Source organism: Thermobia domestica, chromosome 3, assembly GCF_964235325.1.
Source record: "Thermobia domestica chromosome 3, izTheDome1.hap1.1, whole genome shotgun sequence".
NCBI lineage: Eukaryota > Metazoa > Arthropoda > Insecta > Zygentoma > Lepismatidae > Thermobia > Thermobia domestica.
In genome coordinates, this window is record NC_137456.1 from 238446826 (window position 1) to 238473655 (window position 26830).

Consider the following 26830-nt stretch of genomic DNA (forward strand, 5'->3'; position numbering starts at 1 on the left):
TTAAGCACTACATCTGCCAAATCAATGATATGGTTATTTTCCCAGTATTTTTGTTATATTTGGGTAGGGTAAACCATACAGTGATTGGCACCTAGACAGTAATTGGCACTTTTCCAGTTAATAATTAAATAATAAGAAAACAATTCAGTTTTTTGAACGTATTCACTAACGAATGACAGTACTAGTCTTTGCTTCTATATTCTGTAAAGTTTCTTTTCTACTATTTTAGTATTAGAGTGAAGTGGTTTATGGAATAGGTGGATATGTTTTCCTAAAATTAAATATTGTCTTATTTCTTATGAATTTGTTAAGGATGTTTAAAGAATATTTACCATCGTTCCGACTTATTAAATGTTACTTACGTTTTGGTTTATTGGCATTTCAGATCAGGAAGTATCAAAATGTGTTTTCCCTTCAAGCAATCGTGTAACCCATCTCTCCATTGTTGACAAAATGGGGGTGCCAATCACTGTATGAAGAAGTATGTGCCTAGATAGTAATTGGCATACCCCTGCCAATAACTATCAAATTAATATTTTGTATATGATTATGATATAAGGCTTTTAAAAGCTTTCAATTAGGGAAAATACAAATGTACTAAATTCTCGTGTTTCTACGTTAACTCTTTCTAGTTAATGGCACCCCTGCCAATTACTGTATATTGTGGTGCCAATCACTGTAATTCAAAAATAATCAAATTGAAAAAAAGTTGATCACTTGAGCTCTTAGTTTCGACCGCGTGAATCAGAAGTCATGGCACATTAGATAGTGTTATATAACACTAGACCAAGCGCCAGAATCTCCTTATGAGATAATTAAGTCTATCACATATAAGTAAACTCGTGCTCAGTCATTAAAATTATTTGTAGGCAAGCGCTGCTAAGAATTGGTAATGATTTTTACTTGCATGACTTTCCAAATAGAGTATGCCATAAAACATAATTTCTAAGAAGTGGCGCTTTGCCTATTGATGCAAAACACTGTCCATTTTTGTTGTTTTTTTCAATTGAATCATTGAGTTTAAAGACCTGTCATCCCCATCGAAACAAGTCTTTCTAGGACATGGCATGTTTTCAAATTAAATAAAAATTTCAATGCTCAACATTTTCTACAACCAGTGGAAGGATATGACTTGTTTTCAGCCTAAGTGGTGTTCCCACATCAGTTGAGCGGGAATGTGCAAGAATATCAATTTTGTCAAAAAGTGGAGATGACTGCTCTTCGAACTCATCGATTCAATTTATGGCGGCACGTTGTGGTAATGTTAACTTTTATATCTTGTACTGGAGTAGTTCCTCTTGGTTAGAGACCTAGCTCAATATTGCAATATGCTAAGAATTCGAACTCGTTCTCCAATCAGTTTCAGAAGGCATGAGAATCATAACAGCCTCAAAGATGTACGGTGTACCAAGATCTACATCATAATTCCGTTAAAAAATCCTAGTTGCAGAGATGACTTCGGTCCTACTCTAATTTTGTAAAAGAAGAACCTATATAAGTAAAACTGATACAGGGAGTGTTCTATCTGAAAAGAGTGGCAAAATGTGCACGAAGTTAATGCTAAAGATTCAATAACAGTATTGTTTACATTTAAGATCACTCCCTGTATCTTGCCAGTCGAGTCGCCAGTCGAGCTATGCTGTGAATTACGAATATAACTTATTGCTTTGTATCCAAATGCAACTCGAATACTTCAAACAGCAAATGTTGCAGCATTTTGACCTATAAAGAAGGGGTGGAGAAAAGTGGTTCGGAATTGGAGGCACAACCATCTCGTTGAAATGTGAATAAGCGGAATTTTGCTCCTCTTCTTAAAGAAGTTGTGGATAATTATATTTCCCCGTCTACTATTAAGAATGGCTTTGCCTCCTTTGACTTATTTTCCTTTGACCCAAATAGTATGGACTATAGTAAATGCATTGTGAACACATCTACGTCCTCACCAATTGTTGCTCAACATTCTTGTGCGGAACAAACGAAACTATTGTCTTAACAGCTGAGTAGTTCTCAGACATTGTAGGAGAAGATGTACTGCAATAATTGGAAAGCACTAAAGTGGAGAAGGACTCGGAAAAGAATCGTAGTATGGAATATTTAGTAGTAGTATTGTTTGTGGAGACATTTCAAAACATCTACACAAAGCAGTAACCTAGATTCATTAGGAAAAGGAATTAATGCAAATGTTCTTCAAAATTCTTTAGCAGAGGACCCGTCAGTCAATTAAACACAAGAAACATCAGGCGCCGCCAAATACGAACAAGAACCAAATGTAAATACTCGTGATTAAAATAACTCCAACAATGTTAGACCACCATTATTTTCTGGGAGTGCAAATGAAGAGACATTTGAGAATGAAGTCAGTGCACCGTGTTCAGAAAGTGCTGAGATGAGTAAAGGCTCAAGCAGATAATTGAAAAATGACAATTTAAATTATGTGCCATTTGCTGATCATCTGCATTGACCAGAGACACCTAAGCGCAAGAAGAAATGCATTATAGAGCGCTTACCGTTTGTTGTCACTTCAGAGACATACCAAGAAATGATAAGAGAAGAAAGCCCGGAAGAAGCAAATTGAAGAAAAAAAAGCTATGCGGAAAAGAAAGAGAGAAATCTAAGGCAGAAAATGGAAGGAAAATGCCAGCAAAATAGGATATAAAAATTGTACAGCCAGAAGTGAATCAAAAGATTGTACAGCCAGAGAGGAAGCAGAAATAGGCGAGAGTAGTGCCAGAATCAGAAGCATTTCTCCTCAGAATTCAAAAGAGGAACAGCTGTAAAGATAAATTTGTTGGGTGTCCAAACGGATGTCAGTAAGAACTCCAATAAATCAGGTCGAAAATGTGTTAAACGCTTACAACATGATAACGCGTTCTTTGTGTACGAATAGTTTTCATTTATGTTGCATTCCTAGAGATCACAAGATACATATTCCAGAAGACCTGCAAGATGATTTTGTGTGCCATATTTGCTATACGTTCTGGAGGATGACAGTGAAGATATAGATATACAAGCATGGATGCCCGAAGGGGAGGGCAAGGTGGGGCCCGAGTCCCCCTGGCTCACGAATATGTATTAAATTTCTTAACATTTTCTTAATACAAATAAACATTAAAAAAACATAATATAACAACTAGGGATTTGAGCCCCACTAGAAATCTTTCCTTGGGCGCCCATGACACCAGGTTATAATGATAGTTATATCATTCAGTCTCTGTAATGTAAATCGTGCGACCCTTGTTTCTCGTTTCCTTCTTTCATATTCAAAGATTTATTAAGATAGATGTTTAAAAAACATTGGTCATTTCGCTGAATTTAAATGTTATTGTTTGTAGAACGTTATAAATAATTCTAAGTTATTTCTTCTAATTATTGGTCAAAGAGTAACCTGATAGTATTATATTTTGGCACATAATGTAAAACTATGTTGTCCTTCATAAATAAAAAACATTTGAGTTGCGGATTACTAACAGTGCCAATCACTATATGAATAAGTGCCAATTACTGTATTTTCAGTGCCAATCACTATAGTTTTATACTTGTGTTCACTGTAAGCTCTATAAACATTTTCTGCTTTTGAAATACGTAAAAAATACACGTTCTTCGTAATCAATATGTATCAATGTATATTTAGAGAAAAAATCAAGAGAATATATTTAAAAAGATGAAAGATGTAGTCATTTATATTTTAAAAAATCCTTAAAGTGCCAATCACTGTATGGTTTACCCTATGTTGCTTTTAAATTTTATTTTTAGCAGTCGGGTCGATCGTGGCGGTGACAACTATACTCGGCGGTGATGTCCGCATTAAGCTTCATTCAATCAATCAAAATTTGTTCTCGGTAGAAGTACAAACATTATGTGGTATTGACCTCGCATCATGAGGCAATTGAGCTCCTTGAATTAAGAGATACGAACTCCGATAGAAAAAAAGGCGCCTGGGAACCGATGCGCTGAGTAATCATCACCTAATTGAACCCGGTTCATTTACCTGGCCATATCCTTTCATGGGTTGTAGCACTGGGAAGTTTTAATTTGGTACTTCTTACAAGTAGAAGGTACTATATTAGGACTCGAATTGCACAATAAAACATATATCTTTAAAGAGCATCAAGGAATTAGTTAATTACCTAATTTTCAGCGGAAGTTCCCCTATAAGAAAAAAGTGATCAGGCTTCAAAGGTAACATAGGAGTATATATTGCACACACAAAAAAGAAAGCGTTTTTCGCGTCTCTCCTATGTATTTTGGAAGGTGAGATAGCGATTCAAATATGTTCAAACTACACAGTTGATTTGCAAAGGATCGAATGATCTAAACGAAAGCAAATTAAAAAAATATATAAATGTTACAATGGTCATCGACCTGCAGTAATAACAGAATTCGCTGGTAAGGGAGTCGAAGCAGTACCGCATGGGTGTCTGGAATGTTTTTGGTTTGATATCCAGGTATCCCGCTTTGTAGAAAGCAAATCGAACTATATTGCGAAACATGGGAACACAGAACTGATACAGCGTAAACGATTGGAGATTCAATAACTTTTCTCGGTTCCAGATGTTCGTTCCCTGGGTGAAGAACATGGCAAAGTTCTTGTAAGGACATAAAAAGGTCCAGGTCCAGGGACTGCACTAGTCCTGTGCATCCAGCCGAGATCAGTTTCTTCGTGAATATGACATTCGCAGGAACAAATTTGAAAGCCTGTTGTCTTTGTTCGAGGTCCACGAGTCCAGCAATAGATAGATGTTCATCCTGTTGCTTGGAATGCTGTCCTAGAACACTTTGTCATGAAACTCAGCAAGCTGCGGTTTCTACTTATTTTCTGCCCTTACAGCAAAGGCTCTTATGTGTGGCGGATGGGGAGGAAGTTATTGTTGAATTTACCGTTTCTTTCGGACAGCAGGACATATATTTGCATAAGAATTTCACCATCAGCGGTGATGACTGGCATTATCCTATATGAATGGCTGATGCAGGGAACTGACGCCAAAACTCTTCGGACAGGAGGAATTCCATGTGGACGCAACGTTTGTTGATCGTGGAACTCTTTATCGAACTGGCTCTCATCTGTGTTCATGACATTACCGGGTACTAATTGCAACTCCATTAGTGCCCGGACATAGGTGACCTACGCATCGGCTGAGGGCTTTCAGCTGCTCCTCACTGATACGGCTTGCCCGACTCTCTTTATGTGTGATTGCACAGCTAAAAATCTTGTTGTGCGCTTAAACGTTTTCACTCAGGAGTGTGAAGCCTTAAAGTTCAGGTTGTTGCCTGGATCGATCAGCCGTTTGGCTTCCATTTCCCAGATTCGGAGAGTCCTGCCATGAATAATAGCATAACTTTGCACAATTTTAAGGAATTTGGCCAGCACTGCTTTGTTTGTGTCGGACTGTTTTGGCAGACCCACCCGTTTTGGGAGAAAAAAATAAATGCGGAAACAAAGATTTGGAAAAGCGTCGGAACTGACGCAAAATAGTGTTTATTTTGTAGGGCTTTGCTCACCTTTGATTGGCATTGGGATTGTGCATTAGGAGCTCGTACTTTTGCTTTTTGTAATGGTCGCCGACTCTCTGACTTGCCGCCTTTGACCTCTTACTCTAGGACTCTTTGTTGTACAAGGATTTCACTGCTGGTTTTGGAGGAGTAATCTAAGATACTACCGATGTTCATAATTGCATTGCCTTTGCACCTTCATCCTCGACACTAAAATCCGAATCATAGTGACACGCACTCTCTGGGCACGTGAAGTCAAATCCAAGAGAACTAACAATACTCACTACTTTGATATCACTAGACACGATTTCCTGCATAACCTTGAAAACAGCATCTTCTTTTACATTTATCGGTCGGTGAGTTGTTCCGAATCTCTTAATGAGAGCACCAACGACTCCTGCCGGATCCATCTCCACCCCAATGACAGCAACACTCAATTTCGTAATTCATCTCAAATTATAACACCATCTAGTAGCTACATGTGACGCCCTCTTTTGCTGTTTGCCATACACTCCTATACCAACTTTGAAGTCTCATCACTAGGGCCCTGGACTTTATGCCCTATAGAACAGTAAAATATATATGTAAATATGTCATAAAAACTTGAGAAAATGTCACGGAAAATAAGAAACATTCAAGAACATGGCATCTCCCCAAAACGTAAAAAAAAGCAAAAAAAAAAAAACTGCAATATGAGTACTTAATTTACAAACGCATTTTTAGGGAACGTTTTGTTGTTTCATTTTTTTTTGTATATTTGAAAATGTTTTATTTGAACATTGTTGACAATTACAAACGGAACATTTTCCAGTTGTGTTTCTAAACAGACTTTTAAAGAAACGTTTTACTGCATTTTTTAAAGATTTATTTTACTTATCTTACGGTTTCAAAAGGACCATTTTTCAGTAAAAAATTATAGAAGGTTTTCATGTAAATTTAAACAACTTGTAACGAATCTCTAGTACTTGTGATTTCAGTTTCTTTTAGTTGAATGCACACACACACAAATTGAGAGAATTATACATTTCAATGTAATAGTATGCTATACACTTGAAGAAAGAAAAATAAAGATGGGAGAAATCAATCGGCAAAAGTAAGTTTAAGCATTGCGTTGTGACACGAAGACCTTCCTGAGTTTTTTCTTCTGTGAAATTTACAACAGTATGTTGTATATTTTTACTTGTAATAATTGTATTTTTAATTGTAATTTTGGGCCATAAAATATTTTAAATATATACTAGGCAGATTCTGTTAATAGAAGAAGAGAAAGAAAAAGAAATAACATATTTATAATGTCAATATATAAAAATGTTCAAATGTTTTTAGGTAATCTAAGATTGGTGTCGTTGTCACGACAACAGAAATAAAAATAGAATTATTCAGTTAGTTAAGCAGACATCTTAAAAATTTGTGTGGAAGTAAATTGTTCGTTTCTCCTTTATTATAACTAAACAAAATGTGAAAAATAGTAATTTTGTGTGTTTAATGGCTCAATATTAACATTTAGGAACCAGACATATTGTTATAAATTTCGCTTATTATCTACAAGCAGTGACTTGTAGCATGAGAATGTACGTTCCACATAGAAAGAGGTCAAAGCTGCAAACATCAAACATACTCTATTTGCAGATGTTAAATCTTCTTTAGCATTTTTTAGAGTTAATTCTCCGTCACTACTTAGAACAACGGTGATGTTGGTGAAAGTGCCACATCCATGATTATTGTTCAGGATGGCAGTGAACTTGTCTTTTACCAAATCTGCTATTGACCACTTTGTTCTGACATATTCTACGGTTTCTAGACAGTCTTGCACCCTGAGACCATTTCTCTCCAATCGGTGAATGGATGACACCAGAGAAACAAAATTTGCAGATACACACTATATCATCTTTTAGTTTAATATCATTATGCAACTCCTGAACAACACTAATACCTGCTGCGTTTTCAGTTTGAAATCGAGCAACTATTTGGGCAAGAATACACATATTGGAGCATTAATAGCAAATTAGTTTAAGCCATATTTCCCAACGTGTCCCAAATGCTGTGGTGGCATAGCAATATCCGGGGAAGCTTCCTTTAGGGCCTGGAGTCGTGACGGATACTTCAAGAAAATTTACTTCATATTTGACACAAAGCGATCTACGTTGGGGTATCTTGCTCTGATTTCTTCACATAGTCTGTAGACTCCGTGTGCCAGGCAGATCATTTTGGGATATAGAACTTTCAAGGCTTTTCCTGCTTTCACCATATACCTAGCTGTATCTATTACAAATAGGAGAAGCTTGTCACGAGAAACGTCTTCTGGAAAAACTACCTGCATTGCGTTTTTCATACAGCTAGCGATCGTAGAATGGTCAACTTTCTCCAACTGCTGAACATGCAGAAGGAAAATTTCTCCAGCATTTTCCGATTCCTCAATACCAAGCACAACACTGGTTATATAACGTCCGCAACAGTCTGTCGTTTCGTCCACAGATAACGAGAAATTTTTATTTTCACTTGCAGGATGTTACACATTGTTGCCCTGTAGACGTTTTCCACATAGGCCTTGCTAAGTGTGAATTCGTTAGGAATTTCCCTGTTGCAATACTTTTGCAAAAAGGCACGAAGATTAAAGTTTTCAAACATCCACACAGGGATATCAGTTGCTATAAATCCTTTACACAGGTTCTTGTAGAAAAAGAGTACATTCGACTGCTCTGGGACTATGACACATGTCGAACCATTTGTAATTTCGCTTTCTTCCCACACACATTTCTTTTGTGCTTCGTCGTTATCTAAACCTTGCAATACAGAAAGTCTCTTCGAATATCGCACACTGGATTCAGAGAATTTAGAGAAAAATATCTTGTCATCTGTAGAGAACACATCGCTCCCAAATTCTGCAACGTATGCTCTCAACTTCAACGAAAAAGATTACTTCACAGGCAACATTATCTACACTTGTTTCTCTGCACGCCTGGCTACAACTACTGTTGATTTTGACTGACGTAAAAATAACTATTTTCAGCACAAAACGCAGATTTATACGTTTTTCTTAAAAAGGAAAAATGTAAATAAAAAAAGAATAGTTGTGATTGACATGCGCACATACAACAATGGCCAGAGAGCTTTTTGTTTTAAACGATCTTCAGCATTATAACGCAAAGCGGTAGTATTTATCCTATACTAAATTTTAACATGGTAGTAAAGCAAATGCGCTTCGCATATTCTGATGTAAATTCAATCGACCACAGCGAGAACGTGGAATATATTAATTTGGCAGAAAGCATATAAGAGAAGTAAAAAAGAAAACTATTGAGTTTGTGCAAATATATTGCAAAATATATACATAAATATGTCTTATCATTATGAAAATGAAAAGATATGTTTCCAAATTGGAAAATGTAGAAAATATGTCAAAATATGTCTTATCAACTTTGTCTTATTTCAGGTGGGTTTTGCCTAATACGTGAAGATCGCACCCCATTTTCCAATTTCTATGTAAAATAAATATTTGATATAAAATAAAGTCCCGGTTCTTATTCATCACTTTTGCCCATTGGCGGAATGCAGCAATTACCTTGGTAATTAACTAGCTACGTGATACTCTTTTAAGAATATATAACTCTTATTGCACAACTCGAGTCCTGATATCGTACCTTCTGCTTGTTAGCAAATTTCATTAGTATTTCAATACTGCACTGATAGTCCGGAGGATAATGCATGATTTCAAGAGAATTGTGAACATGGGGTTCTCCGTATCAATTTGTTCATTTTAAGATATGGAGGTACTTCGAGAATCGCCTATATTTAAGATATAGACCTAATTTCAAAATGGCCGAAAGTAAATTGAGGAGAAATAAGTGAAAATAATATTTTTTGATGTAATTGGCTAGTATGTGGTACAGAGAGGTTTTCTTTTATACGTTTTGTCGTTTATATGTATTTTCAGGATCGTCTAGGAATATCCTCCATCGAAAATGGTTGCGAATTTTAAAAATGGAGGACATCTGTTTCAAGAATATTTTAATTTTCATATATGTGTTATCAAGTTTTATCAAACGTAAAGCGTAAATAAAATACCATAGAAACATAATATATGCATTTTCTTTATCTATTCCTTATTTTGTTGCGGGGGCGCGGTGGCTCAGTGGTAGAGCGTTCACCTCCGGTGCTTGGGGTCCCTGGTTCGATCCCAGCTTGCTCCGTGTGGACTTTGTGGTATACGAACACCGTGCTCGTGGGTTTTCTCGGGGTTCTCCCGTTTCCTCCCACTTTTTCATTCCACCATTTCACTCATCTCTCATCATCATCGTCTCCTTTAGCCTAACCGGCATAAGCGTGGGACGTAAAACTTACAGATTTCATTTTTTCACTTATTTTGTTTCATAAAATGGTTGCAACAAGATTATTAAACATGTTTGAATGTTCTGAAGACTTCACCTTCCATAGCAATACACATTTCCCCAACATATCTAGAAATAAAACTAAAAGTATATAAACGTTTAAGTAAGCGAAATTCAAGTTGGTCGTATCTTTTATTTGAGAATAAGCAGTGCAGCTTGACGATATGCATCCATTGAAAACTTGTCCGTCACAGTTAACACTTAAAATTTATAATAACATTTCATGAATCACCCGGTACTCACTTGCCAAAGGCCCCACATCCCTTTAGAAAAGCATATTTCAGGATCTGCCTCTAAGCGTCTCAAGCAGTACGCAAAGTTTGCCACATGAAAGAAACGATTACACGAATAAACAATGACATAGAAGTAACAGTCGTATTTAATGTAAAATGACTTAAGAAGTATAATAGATACTAGCTGAACCTGCGCTCTCTACACAGCGCATCATTGTCATATGAGCATGAATCTATTTATCATTCCTCAGAACATCTGTACTTGTCCCATTACAGACACAAGTGAAATACGTTTTAATAAAAATTGGCAATGGGTGTCATAAAGAATAGATATATTTCAATATCTCACATCGTTTGCAAGATTTAAGCCTACTTCCGGTTGGAGTTAGAATTATTGTCGTAGGGACGTGAAATGTGGCCTATGTATGCATCTTCATAAGAATCGGCAAGCGGTGTAATAAAGGAGAGATATTTTCAATTATTTTTTTCAATATCTCGCACCGTTTGCAAAGTCGTGCACGATAGCCGGTAGACCAGCGGGGAAGGTTTTATAGTTTTGAGTCAGAATTGTTGTAGGTAGGTGAAATATGATACATGTATGTCATTTGATAAGAAGAAAAAACGGAAATGGAGATATTAAAGGGAATATTTTTCAATTATTTTGCGATATGTCGCAATGTTTGCGAGACATGATCCTACTACGAGATTTAGAGTTAGAATTGTCGTACGGGATGAAATGTGGTATATGTATGAACCTTGATTACAACCGGCAAGGAGTATTATAGGGGATTTTTTTCTATTATTTTTTGAATATATCGCTCAGTTTACGAGATATGATCCTAATTGAGGTTGCAGTTGGAATTTTCGAGGGTAAAATGAAACCTTTGAGTTCTACGTTCCACGATTTTTGCGGGTAAGCTAAAGAAGACGGTGATTATGAGAAATGAATGAAATGGTGAAATGAAGAAAATTGGAGGAAACTGGAGAACCCGGGAAACACACACACGGTGTTTGTCAACTATAAAGTCAATGTCTATGAGCTGAGATCGAACCAGAGACCCTACACACAAGGGTTGAACACTCCACCAATTAGCCACAGCAGCCTCTATTGTGGAGTGAGATGCAATTCACTATATGTATGTGTCGTAATGAGAATCACCAAGGGATATTATAATTGGGAGATATTTCGACAATTTTTCAATGTTTAGCACTTTTACGAGATATGAACCAACTTCCGGTTTTGAAGTTAGAAATGTCGAGGGAGATGCAATTAGGTATACGTTATACGTATATTCTAATAAATATCGACAACGGGTGTCATAAAGGAGAGATTTTCGGTTATTTTTCCAATATATCGTACCATTTGCGAAATATGTGCGTACTTTTGGTTGGACTTAGAATTCTCGTAGGTATATTAAAATTATTATATATTAGGGTTGGTCGAAAAAAACGATTTCTTTTAAGGCGAATTCTAATAGTGTGGAAAAGTAGGACCATCTGTCGAAACGAGTAAGTGTATTTGTTTTGGAAATAGCGTAATATCTTCAGTTCGCGCATCCAGGTTAAAGTTTTACCAAATTGTCAAAAAACGTACTTTTTTGTAACACCCTGCATAGAAGACAGGTTGCTTCTGATAGTTGTAATAGAGCGCTAATTCACAGATGAATAGAAAATCAACATCGGATAATATCTTCAGTTCTTGCTCTAAGGTCAAAATGTCGTGAAATTGAAAAAATCGTACTTTTCTGGAACACCCTGTATTAAATAGTTTATGTTGTTATAGCCCTAATAGGGCTGTGGTTTTCTTCAGGTATGTAGCAACAGGCATACAAAAAAAGAAATCGAATAATTCTTCACGAAAAATAGAAATTCCATAGTGTTTCATATCCCCATTTGTAAAATGTATATTTTTTTCTTCAGAATAATTTTTTAATATTTTTTTTCATTGGCCATATAACGCATAGAACTGGATCTGCAAAGGATATATCTGAGAGTATACTTTCTTATTTAAGTGACAAAGACGTGGGCATAAGTGATCTTGTTGCTTCCGGCTGTGATGGGACAGTGGTTAAAACTGGATGGAAAAGTGGGATTATTCATAATATTGAGGCCAAACTTGGAAGACCACTCTAGTGGTTCATTTGATTATTACATTTTTATGAGTTACCTCTCAGACATCTTTAACAGTGCCTAGATGGTGATACCTCAGGCCCAAATCATTTTCTGGAACTATCGGCAAATAATTGAAACACTGTGAGCAGCTTCCTGTTGTTGGTTATGAGAATATTCAGACCGAAGTTATCTCCGTAAAAGAAAATGACCTGAGCAAAGACCAAAAATACCTTCTGGATATTGTTAGAGTTATAAACAGCGGCGAGTGTCCAAGTGATCTTGCAGTAAAGGATCCAGGCCCAATAAGTCATTCAAGGTGACTTACTATAGCGTATCGTATTTTAAGGTTATATATTTGGACAGAAGATCCTTCATTTGAGCTGAAGACATTGTCGACTTACATTGTAAAAACATATGCACCAGCTTGATTTGCTATTAAACAAAATTCACCTGTAAAAGATGGTGCAAAACATGTGCTTAAATTGATTCAGACATCACGATATCTACTGGAAAGTTTACTAGAAATTATCGATCCTTTAATACAGCGAAACGTTTTTTTAGCGCACTCTGAAAACCTTATTTTGGCCATGGCGATGGATGAACGAAAACACATAAGAGAATTAGCTTTCAGAAGATTGTGGAAATTGAGGAATCAACCACCATCAGGTAAAAGTGTGAGAATTTTTTTCCAACAGATCTCAATTTTGAAGCAACTAGCTATACCGAATTGATAGATTGGTCAACGTGTAAACTTTCATCACCACCAATTATTGCCCATGTAACTACAGCGAGTATTTTGTCATTTCTATAGACAAAAGAACTACCAGAGTTTGACTACCTAACATTTCCATGTAACACGCAATCCGTAGAAAGATGTGTTAAACTTTTAACAGAGGCTGCTACAAAAGAGTGTGGCTCCCTAAACAGAGATTATTTTATTCGGACCACACTTTTGTCACGCTCTATAATGCCAGATTTTAGTATGAAGTCTGATTTTAAAGTTATGCCCGAAATACAAAAGAAACAAATTTGAAACCTCTACAATGGTAGGATAGTTGGGAAGGGTGTGGGTGGAACTCGAAGTGCAGCCACCTCATCGTGGTGAGTTCTGCGTCCTTTTTAATATCAGAAATGAGCGATGAGCTCCACGATCAGATCGGAAACATAGAAAATGAATCCTTTCGTAAAATTTTCGATTTTTAAGTTAATACACAAACTGATGGTACTATCCAATTACTATTTTCTTTTTCTGAATATTCCCTCTTGGTTGGGAAAAATATAACCGCCATGTTAAAACTATAACAACATAAACTATTTTTACAGGGTGTTCCAAAAAGTACTATTTATTACAATTTCACGAGATTTTGACCTTAGAGCAAGAACTGAAGATATTATCCGATGTTGATTTTCTTTTCTTCTGTGTATTGTTACATGCCTACTTGAGAATTAGCGCTCTATTACAACTATCAGAAGCAAACTGTCTTCTATACATGGTGTTCCAAAAAAGTACGATTTTTGACAATTTGGTAAAACTTTAACCTGGATGCGCGAACTGAAGATATTACGCGATTTAAAAAAAAATTACACTTACACATTTCGATAGATGGTCCAACTTTTCCGCACTATTAGAATTCTATTTGAAAGAAATCGATTTTTTCGACCACCCTAGTATATATATGTATCGTAATGATAATCGGCAAAGGGTATTGAAAAGTCAAAATTTCTTTTTATTAGTTTTTCAGTATATTGGTCCGTTTCCGAGAAATTAGTCTGCTTCCGGATTCGTGAATTCAGAGCTTGTGCTTATGAGTTGAGATGTTGAACGTTATATTCTAGGGAATTTCGTTCACAAATTGCAAAATTTGCGTCAGTTAACATAGTAATTATAATTCCCTTTTGCATTCTCGAAGAACAGTATGTGAAGCGTCCTTAGTGACTAAAAGATTTTGCAAATCATCAGTCCTCTGATTTTGATAAATGAGTGCTTACTGCAATGGATTTCTGTTGGAAGAACTCGTATTCAAATCCACCGCCACGAAACGTTTTAATATGCGTAAATTTTATTTTAACTCGTAGGTCACTGGGGCAGGAAGAATCTTCTGTGAAGAAGAAAAAGATATAGTCGAATGGCGAAAAGGAAGGGGACTGCAGTATGTCAATGAATGGAGAAAAAGATTTAGAAGTTTATTTCCTTCAATTGTTTTAAGTTTAGTACCATTTTCTGATTCATGTATGATCAGTGTTCTCTTACTTCTTGCATGCAGTATGTAATAAGCAAATACATTACATACACAATTATTATAATGTCAGTGATATATGATGTTCATTTGAGAAAGCACTCAAAATAATAAAGATACATCTTAGCTTGGAGAAATGGTTATCCTTTGTATTTCATTATAATTTGCCCATCAAACAAACGCCTGAGGGATATGCAACCATTGCATACAACAATAGTGTGTTGGAATGTATAATTCATAGGATATGGTGCTTCAATTTTTTAAAATTTTAACACTTCCAGTGCACACCAAAAATTTTCATAAAGAAATAACGGGCATGTTTTCAAATATTAAATTAGAACTGAACAATCCACACAAAATTTGGAATCGACCAGCGAAAACGTTACGTTTCTAGCACTTCCGGTTTCCGGGATCTTATTGTCGAAAGGATTGGCGACAAACATATAAACCCAGCATTTAAATATATAGACTAGCTGAACTTGCGCTTTCTACACCGCGCATGATTCACTTATGAACATGAATCTACTTGCTATTCCTCACATCAGTACACGACCCTTTACAAACACAAGTAAGAGACGTCTTGTTAAAAATTGGCAAGAGATACGATAAAGAGGTGATTTTTCGATTACTTTTTCAGAGTTTCGGTTGGAGTTTTTAATTCATGTATGATCAGTATTTTCTTTCTTCTTGCATGCAGTATGTAATAAGAAAATACCTTACACACGCAATTAATTATAATGTCAGTGATATATGATGTTCATTGGGCAAAACACTCCAAACAATAAAGATTTAACATAGAGTGGGGAAATGATTATCCTTCGTTTTTCATTATCATTTGGCCATAAAACAAACGCCTGAGATGTATGTAATCCCCGTATACAATAATGTGATGTTTGAATATATAATGCGTAGGATATGATTCTTTAGTTTTTTTTTCTAATTTCAACACTTCCAGTTTCTCCGTAAAAATGTAATAAAGAAATAATGATCTGGTATTTTAAATGTTCAATTAGAACTGGACGATCTACATAAATTTTGCAATCCATCACTGAAAACGTCAGCCTGTAGTTTCCGAGATCTCGTTGTCAAAAGGAATGGCCACAAACATATAAACGTTTACAAACGTATAGTTTAAAAGAATTCCAAAGATGGGAGCACAATTCATTTGCATTGACTTTGCAAAAGATTTGTTAAAATACAAAGGATTTGAACAATAATTTAAAAAGGAAAAAACTTTATGAAAAACGGATCTATTTAAATAATTTATTTAAAGTACACATACTTTAAAATGTTTGTGTATATTAAACGTGAAATTACAAATAACCGTAAATCAAAGATTTGAAATCCAAAGTTATAGGTTGGAACTCAGGCAAATTTGTTAATATTTACTACGAACTCCTCTTATAATTAGATACTGTACTAAGAAGTGATCAAGTATTGCAAGCGTACTTGTGAGATCAGAGCAGATACCCTACATAGGAGATTGACAGAGGACCTTCAACTTCTGGAGGGTTTATCTTAAATTTTGAAGGTCATTGTTTGTGATCACACTTTCACCAACTTTTTTGTCTCATTTTTAAGGATACCTGTAGCACTATCTGAACGGGGTGCTGTTTACATTACTCTATGAGGTGCATATTTTTTATCGTACCATGAATAAGCAACGGGGATTAGTCAAGGTGCCACACATAAGGCAGTGGCTGATGCCAAACGCGATCCTCGAACCAATCGACGTACCCGTCAGCTCTCATGGCTAGTTTAGAGTCAGCTGATAAGCGTTCCAGGTCTCGCTCACCTACCTACATTCGTAAAACGGAAGAATCGGAACCAATGCAGAAGGCTTTTGGTGATAATAGCACATCTACTGATGGGTTACAACCGTCATATGCAGCCACCCTTGCTCGTCCTAAAATGCTTTCTTTTCTTCTTACTAACTTCGACCCAAAGTACAGTAATACCCGCCATATCTTTCATCAGATTATCAAGTATCTTCCAAGGGCCAGTATCCAACGGATAGTGTCCACCATGGGGCGTGTTATTATTAAAGCTCAATGCGAAAATTTTGGCATTACTCTCCATAATAAGGCCAGTTACGAGATTTCTGACAAAGCTGCAAAACTGTCTAAGCTTCCTGACAGAATCAAGCAAACTCCTCTACCTTCGAGTACACCAATGATGTTTGCAGTTATTCGCGGAGTTTTACCTAAAATAAGCGATGACGAGGTGCTTGAGGAGCTAAAAGCAGAGGGAATTGAAGTGACCAGATGTATTCATATCATAAATAATGAAGGTCCAACATATATCGTGAGAGTTCTGACTACTTCTCAATCCTCCACCGATTCCTTGTTACAAGATGGCGCATACATGTTTAAGAAACGTCATAGGGTGGAACCATCCCGAACAATTAGATGTGAAAAGTGCCAGGTTTACAACCAACATATAACGGCTAAGTGTCCAAATGTCGTAAAATGCGGCTACTGTGCTGGCAACCATGATACTAAAGAGTGTACTAATACGGGAAAACCAACTAATAACCACCCGGAGATGACGGTACCGCTACGTACCATAGATTCTAACGTGTCTTTATCAGAGTCTATCACCTGTACTATTATTGTGCAAAACTTACTCCGCTACATAACGTTCATATTACAAAATATTTTCCCATACCAACGTCAACTTATACTAGATAATGTTGTTGCAGCAGACTCCGCTATATTTGAATTTAACTTGTAGGCAACATATTCTGGACCGTACCTTAATTTCCATATTGCTTCCCAAGACACTGCAGTTTAACTCCGTAATTTTGTGTAGGAATATTTCTCTTATACTTTTTTCTGAAGATTCCTTCTTTAGCGCAACATCGGATACTATTTGAGCAGTTACTACTTGAGGAAAATATCGATTTATCTGTACTAATTGAGATTGCACTCAAACCTACTACTTATGCCCGATATCAATTTCTTCGCTGCGATAATGCAGACAATAACGTACGAGCTCAAGGTGGCGCTGCAATTGGAGTTCGTAATAAACTCACTTATAGATGCAACTCTGTTCAGCAGCATATGCAGTAACCTGAACACCTAGTGACAGCAGTTTACCTTCCTCACTTTATATTAAAAGTTGCTACAATTTACGTTCGACCTGGTCATATCATTCCTTTTGCCTTCTTCACCTATTTGTTTCACCACTTTAAACTACTAGCCGACATTAATATTCACAGTCGCTCTGCCCGTGCTAAAGATGAGTTTTTCGATCATATAACTCTTAATTTACATGGACATATACAACAATTGCATAATCATACGCGGCCGAGCAGTCAGACTACACCCGATGTTGTTATCAGCATTGCCTCTATGGTCGATAATTGTAATATACATGTGCTAGATTGCATCGGTAGCGACCATCTTACGGTGAAAGTCGTTATCAACCATCAGCGACGACAAATATCTGAATTAACTATGAGAACTATGATGTTATACCACAAGGCGAAATGGCATGAGTATCGTACTGATATAGATATTGCTCTTGTACCCTTTGTACCACCGACATGAGGGACCGACCTTAATAATACCGTGAATAGCATTAGGACAGCTATGACAGTAGCGCTAACAAAAACATACCTATACATCGTTCAAAATATATCAACCTTTGCTACCTCCACAGCAAAGGTACTCTCGTCAAAAAGTCTCGCACTTACTTTAGAAAATACGAACAAACACGAAATCCAGAGTATTTGACGCAAGCAGGACGATGGCAAAGGACAGTTCATAACTATATGATTGCTCATAAACGGCCTACTTGGAGCAAAGCATGCAGTCAATTGAATACAGAGTAACATCCCACGAAATATTAAAAAAAAATAATCTTCTAACTGGACAGACAGTTAGTTCGTCTTATCCTCTCATACAGGATAACCAACCTTTAGATACAGACCAATATAAAGCAGACAGTTTAGCCACACATCTTCAGTCAGTATTTACGCCTCCGCCTTTAACTACATCGATTCACCCCTAGAGTTTCTGAAGAGGCAATTGAACAATTACTTCAACCTTTTACGAAGCACACTTTAGAACCTGCTAATACTTTAACTTGTGAAATCACCTCCGCGGACATACAGTCCATCATTAAGCGGAAACGTAGTACTGACCCAGGATTTAGCCAAATGACCTACATATTACTTAAGGAATGTTCGGTCATTTTTTCATATTTCTAGCATCGAATAATACATTTAACCTTCGAACTGGTTTGTATCCTATCGATTGGATGGTATCTAAAATATGTATGCTTCTAAAACCCAACAAACCACCGCATTCTGTACAGTCCTAGCGTCCAATCCAGTTAACTTCCACATTGGTCTTTGAAAACATACTAGTATCTCGTTTACACCCATACATCATGGATCTACAACTTCTACCTCTCCATCAAACTAAATTTAGACCTCATTATGGCATAAATGATCAACTATTTCGTCTAACTACCATTATTACCAATCACTATAACAATTCTCTTCCGTCCTGTTTCGATTTAATGGATTTGGAAAAAAGCTTTTGAACGGATTTGGCATTATGGATTATTATATAAACTTCTTAAACTGAGTATTCCTGTTACATACCTTCGAGTCATATTTTCTTTTATACTCAACCGAATAGCCTACATCAGCATAAACAATTTATTATCACATACAGGCTTCCCATACACATGAGTGCCGCAAGTCTCTAGTCTCTTTTATACATACTCTACCGTACCGATTTACCGTCTCCATCGCTGAACACTTATATCTTTCAATATGTTGATGATACAGCTTTTCTTACACTGGGAAACACGATACAGCAGATTAATACAAATTTACAGACTAGAATTACTGGCTTTCTTAATTGGTGTAGTAAACGGAGGCTTTCCGTTAATGAAGACAAAACACAAACACTTGTTCTTATAACTCCTAAATGTCGCAGCAAAATTGGACGAAAACCAAATTAACTACAGATACGTGTGGGAGATCCCTTTCTTCAGCCAGCTAAAACTGTCACATACTTAGGAATCATTTTTGACGATAAGTTGGGATGGTAACCCCAGCTTCAGAAACTTGCTATCAAAGCAAATAATCGCTTACAATTTCTTTGTCGTTTTGTTGCCCAGAACCGGGGGTTTAAATTTTAAATTATTGCTTAACACATATAAAGCATTTATGCGGAGTGTACTTACATTCGGACACACATCCTGTTGTTCAGCACCTCCGAAATTTTACGATAAACTTGAAATTCTAGAGAGACACGCCATTCGTCTTGCATTTAGGATCAAACTCCCGTATCATAATACTGACATATATGACAAAATCACCTTTCCTCCGCTTTTTCAACACATAGCACACTTGCGTCATAAGTTCATAACTACCAGTCTCCATGATCGTAAACATATCTTTCTTGACACCATATTTACTGATTTACAACAGAATCTTAATCTACGTACTGCTATACACCACTCAGAGTTTTGCTTTCCATATTCATCCGCACTCTTGAAACAGATCATCACCATGCAAGAAGCTATTGATATTATGTCTGCGAAAAGTAAGAAAAACTCTTGTTTGTTTGCTTCTACTCGAAGAAATTTGTTCTATTTGCCTAGAATTTTCTTCACAGCTTGTACTTTTCTACTTATACTTGTTCCCCTTTTTATAATGTTGACTAAAGTTGCGCCATCAATGATGATCAAATTTGGAGACTGATCGATCTTTCCCTCTATGATTTGCTCGTCCTTTCTTATGCAGTCTTCTAAACATTTCAGTAAATCAAACTTTCCACCGGTTCACATCAAACCATCCTTTTCTGTCAATGCTGAAGGAAACCGTGGATTTTCATGTCGGAAGAAGTATCAAAGATTTCCATAACGTGCTTTACAAGAGCTGTACATGCGTAGAAAAAGTTACGGTCGTATATCAGAGAACACAGTTGCTGTTTCTGATTGATGAGTTTTTCCTCAGACTTCAAGTAACACAATAGTAGCATTTTTTTTTAAAAAAATCAAATCATTGTTTAATGTCACACTACGCTTTATAATACTGTGTTCTATAAATTCCTGGCTCTGTCTTCAATCAATTTCTTCCATATTGCGAATAGATTGTGTTACGCTTGGATCCACTACGTCGTCAGCATCAAGCACAACTAAGTCAGGGTACACATCTGCAAACCGGTTTCCTATTACGTCCATAACTTCAGCCATCGCAGCGACATCTTCGATAAACTTTTCTGTTTGCTAGGAACATCTTCGTGATGGAAACCTGGATCAGTGAAAGGTCGAAGGTCACTTAGAAATTTATTTATGATGCGTGTGACTTCGGGTCCGATTACCATCTATCTTACAAGGACTAAAGGGTTTTCAGTTGGGCGTATCGCTCCTCCTGGTCTTTTAACGAAAGCGTTATTCTGCTCCTGTGCTTTGTCAAACGGCATTTGAGAAAGTGATTCAACGGCAGTTTTCCGCACAGTGAACTTCCCTTTGCAGAATAACTGGAAGACGCCTGGATGCTTCTGAGAGAGTGTTCGCATATCCCATCGGTGAGCTGCTACATCACAGTATAATAAACGTTATCAAGCGCAAATAATAACCACAAAACATTAGAGTGGGTTTCAACATAAAGCGTAAAATTGAAACATTCCCAGTGCTTTTTATTTGCGGACGATAGAGTTATATTCACGAAAGGATCAGAGCTTAAAACAGTACAGAAATCGTTTAATTTTGAGTTAAACAGATTATCATACTGGTTTCGAATTAATAAATTAACTTTAATGTTGACAAAACTAAGTGCGTATTTTTTAGAAACACACAAAAAATGCAAAACATAAATAACTATCCTATTACAAAAGCTCTCAAAAAGTTTGAAAACATAAAAAAAAGGTGTTTGGTTTGATGAGCACTTTACGTGGGAGAAACATTGTTCTGAAATCAGGAAAAAATTTCGGTACACACTGGGTTATTGTTTAAAATATCAAAAATGTTTCCGGAATCTATCGCAAGAATATATTACTATGCATTCATCCACCCATACCTTTCATACGTAATCGAAGCCTGGTATGGAAACTTAAGTGCTGAGCTTACATATAAGCTCCTTGTTCTTCAGAAGAGAGTAATAAGAATAATAAAAAAAGAACATTTTCTTGCACATACAGAACCGTTATTCCATGAACTGAACATATTAAAATTAGATAAACTTTATCTTTACAGGATAAATTGTCTAATGTACAGAATCCTCAAGAAAGATGGAATTATATTTTCAACACAATTTGTTGAAAAAAACACTCAGTTAGTACACGTGCAAAGACAAAGAACTTGAAAAACCAAACCCACGATTAAATTATGGCATCAAAAGCATCAGGTACCAATGTATTAAGGCCTGGAATGCCCTTCCCCTAGTATCAGAGAACTACAAACTTTTAGCAAATTTAAAAAACAGGTGAACGAGTATTTAGAAAATTGAGACAATACCATGTTAATGTGTCATTATTATTATTATTATTTTACTATGAACTAATTATGTGTTAATAACCATGCAACTTTGTGTTATCTACATATATTAAGTATTTACCCGCCATCCTATAATATGTAAATAAATTCTGAAAGGGAGAAGCTCGGCCTCTCCCTGAATCGCTATAAAGATTGTTAAGTAACTGTTTTGTACTCATATACACATTAATAAATTCTAATTCTAATTTCCGTTAGTTTCTTAAAATTACAATCCGCCATTTTGAAAATCGTTTATTCTTTATACTGGTCACCAGCATTCACGTAATACTTAATCTAAATTTCAAATTACCAATTTTTTGTATATTTTCTGGAATTATCATTCGTCATTTTGAAAATCGACCTCCATTTTTATAAGGAGTTCTTAAACTAATTATTCTTTTCCAAATAAAAATTGCAAGTGGAACTCAAAGAATACATATAGTAATCTTCACTGTATTATTATAAAAACACGACCTTTGTGTTCTTTTTTGGTAATTACGTTCAGCCATTTTGAAAATTGCCCGACATTTTGGATTAACGTGATTTTGAAAATGCCTCCACATCTTCGAATAACCAAGTGATAATGAATGTTTGTAGAAAATTTCATGTTGGTAAACCAAAATATACGATTTTTCCGTTATCCTCCGAAGTACGAGAAAAATCGGTTATTCGGTCAGCGCTATACTGAACAAATATACGAAATCCTCAGGTTTACTGCAGAAACCAGTTCTCAGCATACGTTACACATATGCTAGTTACGTTCTGTCCTTTTCCCCACTTAGAAATTACATCGTGCCGTTGCAGGATGTTGACATCTAAAAGTTTTTCGTATATTACATACAAGTATGTGATCCTCACATCCCCATTACACAGTTCTTTCGATCGTACGGAAGGTAGCCTGCGTTTTTCGGAACACTTATTGCTGTGCGTTTAGTACAAAATCTATATGAGTTACACACATTACTTACGTTTTTTTTTCAGTACGCTACATACGATTTTTTCTCAGTTTGTGTAACTTGGGAAGAATGAAAAGTATGTGACTTATTTTTTATCTGTCTCTTCTGAATGCAGTAATATCGTATCGCAAGAGCCCATGAATTATTCTGGGCTCTCTTATCGCCCATATTTCAGACGATGACGGCCTATAATGCTTATTATATGTGGAAGTGCGCTCCTTCGTTGTGGCAATTGTATGTGCTTTCCATGATGTATTTCTGCAGATTAGTATCGCACTAATCATTCTTGTACTAATTATTGCCTTTGAAACGTTCGTAATAATGAAGTTTAGAAGGATTTCGTTCATACTTATGCTATTATTTTGATAAGAAAATGGAAATGACGTATTAATCAACATGAGAACGAATTCTACTATAGTTAGTTATATAAAATTTCTAAAAGAGGATCATTTTCCCACGAAATTACATTTTATTAAAAAGAATCAATTCCAAATGGGAAACGAGGCAAACTTCTAGAATACAAAATCAGACTCTTTAATGTAAAACTGCCAAATGGGAGGTTTCACTTAAACTACATCTGAGGAATCCGGTATTTAAACTCTTACTTAAAAAATAAAATACTACATGGTTCGATATTTTCGACAATCAGGCTGCTAATAATGGTAAAGAGTGATATTTTGTGTAAAATCCAAATCTCCGATTTTTTATAACACAGAAAAAAGTTAATTACATTATTTTGTTTAAGTTGGAGATATGAAGTCAGGTGTACGAACTCCAATTGAAAATAATCGAAAACGTGTTTGTCTTTTCTAAAGTTCGGCTCCTACAAAGCAGCATCAGCTCGGTTTGGCTTTAAGAACACTTGGACTTCCGATAAACATATTGTAGTGAAACATGGAAATATTAAGCATTATATTAGTAGCTTTCCTCAGACGAACATCATATAGGTACAATCCTGGTAGCACCTTTCTGTGAATAATCATGAACTCTTTCTTGCAATATGTTTCTTTCAACTATTTTTTATTTGTTGCTAGTTTCATGAATTATTTTTATATTTCAGTTTATTTAACATATCTATGAATAACTATTTCAATTTGTATTTGTACTCCACTTCATATTGCAAAGTTAGAGATATCTTAATTACATATATCTTTCTTGTGCAGTGCCTACAACATTCTCGTCATGTGTCGGATATCTTGTGTGCGTAGTTGTGTTGTTTATGTATCCAGTGTCGGCAGCAGATGATTTGTTCTGTGTGTGTGTGTTTATGCTATTATTTTGCTGCTATGTCGATATTTCGACTTGTTTTTTTATGGACATTCTTGTAAGTATAACTACCATTTATCTTATATATGTGTGTAGGGAAGGGATTGTTGTAAACATTTCAGGCACATTACATTATATTGCATCTGGTTATCTTCTCAGGATAGGACAATGAATGACACATTTGCAGACTGAAGTGTGGCAACCATGATTTCTAACTGTTTCAGTGGGCATGACACTTCCACCCTCATAGTGACAATGACCTTCCTCCCTTCCCTTTGTGAAATACCTGCCATGACCACAGACCAGAATTTGCCGAAGGGAAGGAATAAAGATAACGATACTGGTAGCACATGAGGCATCTTCGTTTTACCAGATTATTAATTACCCATATGAACAACCAACCAATAGGTAACCTATGTTAATTTGTACAGCTTATATATTCATGCTTCTAGTACCGCTATAAGCAATATGCAATTTAGGTTTCTCCATGTTTTGTTTTGTTTCCTCTATTGTATATTATTTTAAATTTTTGTTTCGAATTGTTTAACTATTTTTTCTACTTAAGTAGTATATTCTTTTTTATGACTTTCAATACATTTATTTTGTAATTGTTAGCATTTTTTATGTATTGATGTTTTTTTTTAAATGTATGCACGTGGTTAAGTGCTCGGGGAAGCTGCAGAGCCTTAACTTCGCCACGTAAAAGAAGTAATAAATAAATAAATAAATAAATAAATAAAGGGGACTACTTCTAGTATCACATTTTCGATTCCTTATTCAGAAACTGCCTAATATGATGATTCGCTTAAGTTCATAATCGTCATTATCATTATCGTAGGTGTTCTGCCATTATAAGCAAGTCACTTAACGCAACTGAGTACCTTTCATGCTCCAAAGTTTTCTGTTAATCGTTGTTAGTCTTCACGTATCATTTTTGTTTTCATACTGTTCATCAATTGTAGTCTCTTTCACCCTCCTCCCTCTCCTTCCTGCCACAATACTCTCAATAAAATCCCTCATGATAGTTTCTTAGACATTGTGCCAATAAACTTCTCTTCCTCTTTTCAGTAATATGTAAAATTATTATTTTCTTCCTCGCCATTTCTAACACCCTCTCATTTGTTTTCCGACGAACCCAACTATTTTTTTCCATTCTTCTCCATACACATATTTCGAAACTTCCGAATCGTTTTTCATAACTTTTGCATAATGTTTATAATTCTGCCCCATAAAGTTCACTATTCCTCACAAAACATTTTATGTCTTTTTCTCAAATCTTTCTGAGATCAAATCTGATCTCACATAATAAACTTTCCCTAGTCCTTAAGACTTCTTCGCCACTTCTATTTTTACTTGTTTTCGCTTAATTTGGAGGTCAAATTTGATATATAAACTCATAATAAAATATAAATGAAAGTATTTTGCGGAATGTTCGAAAATTCCATTTCTAAAGGGGAAATTAGGGATAATTTTTAAAATATACAATTTCGCGGTTTTATATTCATTACACTTTGCTTTTCTCGTGGAAAGAATGAGCAGTTCTACTGATTCCATTGCAAGCATTCTCCTTTGGTGTAATAAACATGTTTAAAAGAGCAATTTACACACCAGCTCATTTGGGGGACCATGTCACAATTTGCCCCACCTCCATAATTTTAACCCTGACAAAAAAAACTACTTCGTAATTAAGAGGGAATGAAAATGATCAAATATATTTATGTGTAATCATTCACGAAGCCGAAGGTGGGCTTCTTCTAAAAAGTAGCTTCCTAATATAGTGAAGAGTTGAAGTAACTTACAATATTCGTGTCTTTAATTTATAGCTTTTCAACAAGATCCATGTACTGGTTAATGTGGATGATGATTCGCTGTATTTCATAGAGAACTGAAGTATTATTGTCATCATCAATGATAGCCCTATCAGCCGACTTTGCACCTAATTTCATTTAAGTTTCTCAATCAAATTCTTATGTCTTTTACATATTCAGGAGACCTGTGAAAGTGGAGTACGCCTTTCTAGGATATTCATAAAGTCAGCTACTAAGGAAGGAAAACTGGTCTTACTTCTGATAACCCATTCAAGGCATGACCAATATTATCCAAATTTAACAAAGGTTCCGTGATTTTGCTTACTAGCTCTTCCACCCTTATAACTTAGATTTAAAGAGAGTTTTGAAAGGTGGACATTCTATAGTGTAATTTTCGAATAAGTCTTCCAGCTAATTCAAAGGCACAATAATTGAACGTTTCAACTTCAGTGCATACTCGACAGATGCAAATAACATAAATTTTTATTACATAGCATGATATTCCTTTCCTTGCACATTACTGAAGCTTCCGAGAAGCTCAAATTACATTTGGAGGTACAGGTAAATTATTTTAAACATTTTGAATGAATTTAATTAGTGATGGTAATGGTGATAGGAGATAACCCTCCGCTCGAACAGTCTTGAGCCATTTTTTTTTTGTTTCTGGTGAGGCAATTTTTGGTACACTTTTATTTGAATAAATGTACATGAATGATGCTTCTACAATTCACATTAGTTGAAAGTGAAGTAAATTCCATCTTTAGTAGTGTTTTATTCAACGTTTTTTTTCTAACCGATAATGTGATCGAATTACGTATCAATATCCATATTGTAAATTATTAT